The sequence below is a fragment of the Phyllobates terribilis genome, unplaced genomic scaffold, assembly GCF_046119375.1.
Source record: "Phyllobates terribilis strain yellow unplaced genomic scaffold, ASM4611937v1 Scaffold_2__4_contigs__length_985480577, whole genome shotgun sequence".
Lineage (NCBI taxonomy): Eukaryota > Metazoa > Chordata > Amphibia > Anura > Dendrobatidae > Phyllobates > Phyllobates terribilis.
Window position 1 is genome coordinate 431,410,499 of NW_027362762.1, and position 5,686 is coordinate 431,416,184.

The following is a 5,686-nucleotide window of genomic DNA, read 5'->3' on the forward strand; positions in this document are numbered from 1 at the left end:
TACACATGGTATATTGATTACCCCTAGGGGAACCTTGTATGGACATTTATTACTGTGAGAACTTCTATTTGGTTATTGGGTATCATGTTTAATTTCACATCTCTATCCTTTGCTTAAATAAAGCACTTAACTGGGCAAACATGAAATTATATTTATTCATATACGTTACATTTACATCTGTGTTATTGCAAACAGCAATAATGCTAGATATACAAAGATGGGATGGGACAAGGAATCGAAGCACAATGCGTTGCACAGATTTTCAAGTGAAATTTGATCTCCTGCCAAGTTATTATTATTATTATTATGGTCTCCAGACCCCAGATCATAATAAATGTATGGATTTAAAAACTATCCCCACAGCCGTGCCGATGGCAAATGTGCAAAGTGACATCAGAGACCTAGACGAGCCAGAAGCCATGGCCTGGGATGAAGAAGATGTGCAGAGAGCAAGACATTGAGCTAGTGGGCTGTGAGGCGAGTTCTGGAAAACACCCATGGAGTCAAAATAGTCACCATACCTGTAGATAAATTCCGAAAGGTGTGTAATTTCCAAAATAGGGTCACTTGAGAGGCGACTCTGCTGTTCTGGAACTTAGGGGCTGGGTATGAAATCCATAAAGTATTCTAGGAAAATCTATGTTCCAAGAGTCAAATAGTGATCCTTCCCTCCAGAGTTTCACCGTGTGGCTAAGCAGTACTGTGCAGATATATATGGAGTATTGCCACGTTCAGCAGAAATTCTGTGACAAATTTTGGTGCTATTTGAACCGATTTCCCCTTGTGAAAATTTTAAATCTGTGGCAAAAACAAAATTTTTGTGGTAATAATGTAATTATTTTTTCTTCACTGCCCAATGGTATAAGTTTCCGTGACACCCTTGCCGTGTCAATATGCAGCCTTAGATGAATTCATTGAGGAGTGTAGTTTGTAAAATGGGTTCACTTTTGGGATGGTTCTGCTGTTCTGGCACCTCAAGGGCTCTGCCAATGTGACATGGCACCCTCAAACCATAGCAGCAAAATCTGCACTTTAATAATGTACTCATTCCCTTCTGAGCTTTGTAGTGTGCCTCAAAAGTAGTTTTTGACCACATATGGCATACACAGAAGAAATTGTGCAACAAATTGTATCATTCATTTTCTCCTGTTTACCCTTGTAAAAATTAAAAATTTGGGGCTAAAGCAACATTTTTGTGGCAAATTTTTCAACTTTTTATTTTCAGGACTCAACATTATAAAATTCTGTGAAGCACCTGCGGTTTCAAGGTGCTTACCATACCTCTAGATAAATTTATTAGGGGGTGTAGTTTCCAAAATGGGATCACTTGTGGGGGGTTTCCACTGTTTAGGCACATCAGGGGGTCTGTAAATGCAACATGGCGATGCCTGTCTGTTCCAGCCAATTTTGCGCTACAAAAGTTAAATGGAGTTCCTTCCCTTCTGAGCCCTGCCGTGTACCCAAACAGTAGTTTTCATTCACATATCGGCTATTGGCATACTCAGGAGAAATTGAACAGCAAATTGTATGGTCCATTTTATCAGGTTTACCCTTGTAAAAATGAAAAAAATTTTGGCTAAAGCAACATTTTTGCGTGAAAATTTTTTTTTTTATTTTCACAGCTCAACGTAATAAAATTCTGTAAAGCACCTGTGGGTTAAAGTTGCTCACCACAACTCTTGATAAATTCATTAAGGGGTGTAGTTCCCAAAATGAGGTAACTTGTGGGGCGTTTTCACTGTTGAAGCACATCAGGGGCTCTGCAAACACAACATGGTGTCCAGTAACTGTTCCACAAAATTTTACACTACAAAAGTCAAATGGTGCTCCTTCCCTTCCTAGCCATGCCGTGCACCAAAACAGTAGTTTTCCAGCACACATGGGGTATCGCATACTTAGGAGAAATTTCACAACAAATTTTGGGGTCCAATTTCTCCTGTTGCCCTTGTAAAAACGAAAAAATCGGGGATAAAGCAACATTTTTTAGGTAAAATGTAATATTTTAATTTTTTCCTTCCACTCTGCTTTAATTCCTGTGAAGCACCTAAAGGGTTAATACATTTCTTGAATGTGGTTTTAGCACTTTAAGGGGTGCAGTTTTTAAAATGGTGCCATTTTTGGGTATCACTTTAAACGTGATGTCCCTAAGAAAAATGGTTTTGTAAATTTTGTTGGAAAAATGAGAAATTGCTGATAAACTTTTAATACTTCGAACTTCTTAACAAAAAAAATGATGTTTCAAAAATGATGCTGATGTAAAGTACACATATGGTAAACGTTATTTATTATCTTTTTTGTGATATAACACTTTGGGCCTAAAAACTAAAAGTTTAAAATTTTGAGTACAGCACTGTAGTTGTTGAATAATAATAAAATTAATCATAAAAAATACAAATTGCCTAATAAGTGTGCAGTGTTACTTAGTCAGAGGCCAAGCCATGATTAATCCCCATTAATTAAAAGGGCAGCTCTGGAGAAGGCTGAAAGGGGGTGCCTCATGAATATTTTCATAACCTGCTTTGTATCAATAATAATAGATACTATATATAATGGGTGACTATTAGGGATGAGCGAACGTGCTCGGTGATAGTCAGATATCACTCGAGTATTTGGGTGCTTGGCACTCGAAGAGCATTGGTTGGTTGAGTATTTGAAGCTCGAATCCCCGCCCCGCATGTTTGGCGCCTGCTACACAGCCAATAAACATGCAGGGATTGCCTGCCAGTCACTGAAATGGCATAGTCATCATGGTAGTGGCATTACTGTGATTGGCTGGCCGCATTACCTCATCACAGGTTATAAAAGGACAGGCCAAGCCACGCTCAGGCACACTTACTCTATTGCACAGCTCAAGAACATTTGTGATTGGAGGGAGAGCAGTTATACAGGCCTGTGTGTGCAGTTTAATCAGTCCTCCAGTGTTGATACTGAACCATCATACTAACAGTCCTTCTAAGGGTTAATCCTGTGCTTTTCTGTTTTATCAGATATATTCTGCATTTAGCCTAGGACAGTTGCAGGAACAGGGAGAGTGGCTGAATACAGCCGGCAGGGTTAGGGCTTTGCAGTTTATTGCTAAATATATAACTGCTGCACGTGACCACATGTTTTTTTGGGGGGGGTGAAAAAATTTACTATATTGTCATCCATACAGTTTAACGTGGTTAGTGTTACATTATGGTGGTATATAATACTCCAGAAAAAAGTAACATTTTTTTTCTAGATTGAATTGGTCATCCATAGAGTATTACGTGCTTTGTGTTACATTACGGTGGTATATAACACTAAAAAAAAAATGCTTTGCCTGCTGCAGGTGACCTTTTTTTTTATTATTAAAAATAAACTTGGTTTCTAGCAATTAGAAAATGCGCAAGGCGTGCGGTAAGGGACAGGGAAGTGGAAGTGCTGATGATGTTGCACGCAAACGCCGAGAATGTGGGGCAAGAACAACTATGCCTGTTGCTGGAGCACAAGAAACACGCTCATCCACGACACACCTTCTTGTCCCACTTTGCCGGGAGGCACGGTACACCACTTCTGAAGCCACACCAGTGCGAACAGGTGGCCGGATGGTTAGCAGATAATGCTTCCAGAATGCTTGCTAGCACCACCCAGTCTTCCACATGGTCCAGCCTCACCAGTCAACAGTCTGGATCACTTATCCTCATGCTGATCCTCCTTCCTACCAAGGAGCACTTTACAACATAATTTCTTGATAGTGGCCTTTCACTTTGCATGGTCCAAGAGGGACAGGAGGAGATGCTGTTTAGTGAGCAGCTACTGTGGGGACGGCAAATTTTGTCTAAGGAGGTAGATGATGATGAGACACAGTTGCCAATAAGTCAGGTTGTTGTTAAGTCACCATGTCAGGAGGACAAGGGTGCGGCGGTGGAAGACAAGGTGGTGGAGGACAAAATCACCTACCCAAACTGGGAAGCTGGCATGCAGAGCAAGGCCAGCAGTGCTGACGGGAGGGATCGGCAGCAACAAAACAGGCAGAAAGAGGCAGTGGGGTGACCAGAGGTAGAAGGTAGACAATTATTCCACAGAGCACCGACACTCGTAAATTTCTCCATCAAAGAGTTAGGTGTTCCCCAGGCTGGGACTTTTCTTAAAGAGAGTTCTGAGACAAAAAAATGGTCATTTTCAACCTGTGCCAAGATTAGCAGGGGCCAGATCACTTAGAGCCTAACCTCCACCAGCATGATCAGGCACATGTCTTCTAGGCACCCGACTCGATGGGCAAAATGCCTGGGTCCACAAGTGGTGCCGGTGGGTGACACCACTACCACTTCCCCTGTGCTAGGTGCTTCCCAATCCCCTGTCCATGACATTGGCACAGATGCCTCCTGCCCTGCAACTGTCCTTGCACATTCTGAGGCACCATCATCAGGCACTTCCAAAAACTTTTCCCAGCACAGTGTTCAGCTGTCCCTACCCCAGGCTTTGGAACGAAAAATAAAATTCCCATCCAACCACCCACAGGCCCAAATGCTAAACGGGCACATTTCCAGACTGCTTGCCATTGAAATGGTGCCGTTTAGGCTTATAGACACTGAGCATTTTTGCCGACTCATGGCGGCAGCCCTCCCTTGGTACTTGGTCCCCAGCTGTCACTTTTTCTCCAGGTGTGGCGTCCCCGCCTTGTACCAGCACATGTCCAGGAACATCACCCGTGCCCTTATCAATGCAGTTACTGGGATTGTCCACTTAACAACAGACATGTGGACAAGCGCTTGTGGCCAGTGAACATTGTGGAGCCCAGGGCAGAGTCCCACCCTGGCACAGCACATGTGCTAACAACACAGAATTTTGTTATCTCAGAGCATATCGTCCACATCATCTGGAAGCTCTTCAGCACTGCCTCAGCGAAGCGACAACAGGCGCTGCTGAAGCGAATTTGTCTAGGAGACAAACTGCACACCACGGCAGAGTTATTGAAAAGAATAACAGGCCAGACAGATCTGTGGCTCTTGCCGCTGCACCTCCAACCAGGCATGGTCATGTGTGATAATGACCGTAACCTGTTGGTGGCTGTGAAGCTTAGCAAGCTCACACACATACCATGCTTGGCCAATGTGCTCTACTTGGTGGTTCAGCAGTTTCTGAAAACCTACCCAGATTTTCCAGAGGTTCTGGTCAAGGTACGCCATGTCAGCGACCATTTCCGCAAGTCACCTACAGCTGCCGCCTCTCTGGCAGTGCAGCAGCAGCGCATGCAAATGCCAGCTCTCCGACTGGTGTGTGACATCACCACGCACTGGAACTCCACACTGCACATGCTGGCAAGGCTTTGTCAGCAGCAGAGGCCAGTTGTCAACTACCAGCTCCAACACGCCCGTCTTTATTCTGGGCAGCCTTTGCACATAACAACTGAAGAGAGGGCATGGATGTCTGAGTTTCTGAGGTTCCCCTTTGGGGACTCCACAAAGCTGGTGAGGGGCGATGACGGTTCTTCTGCGCTTCCCTCCGGGGTGAGCTGACTTACAGCTCCACTCACCATGTCTTTCCACTTCGCTGTCCTGTCTTCAACTCCTCTCAATTCACTACTACTAACCCCGCCTCCAGATTCCATTTGCTCCCCTTTCAGGTCTGGAGCCAGGAAAGTGTTGCACGCTAGTAAACCTGATTAGGGGACACCTCCTTGCTTCCAGGCATGGCATCACCACTTGTGAGGGAGGCAATG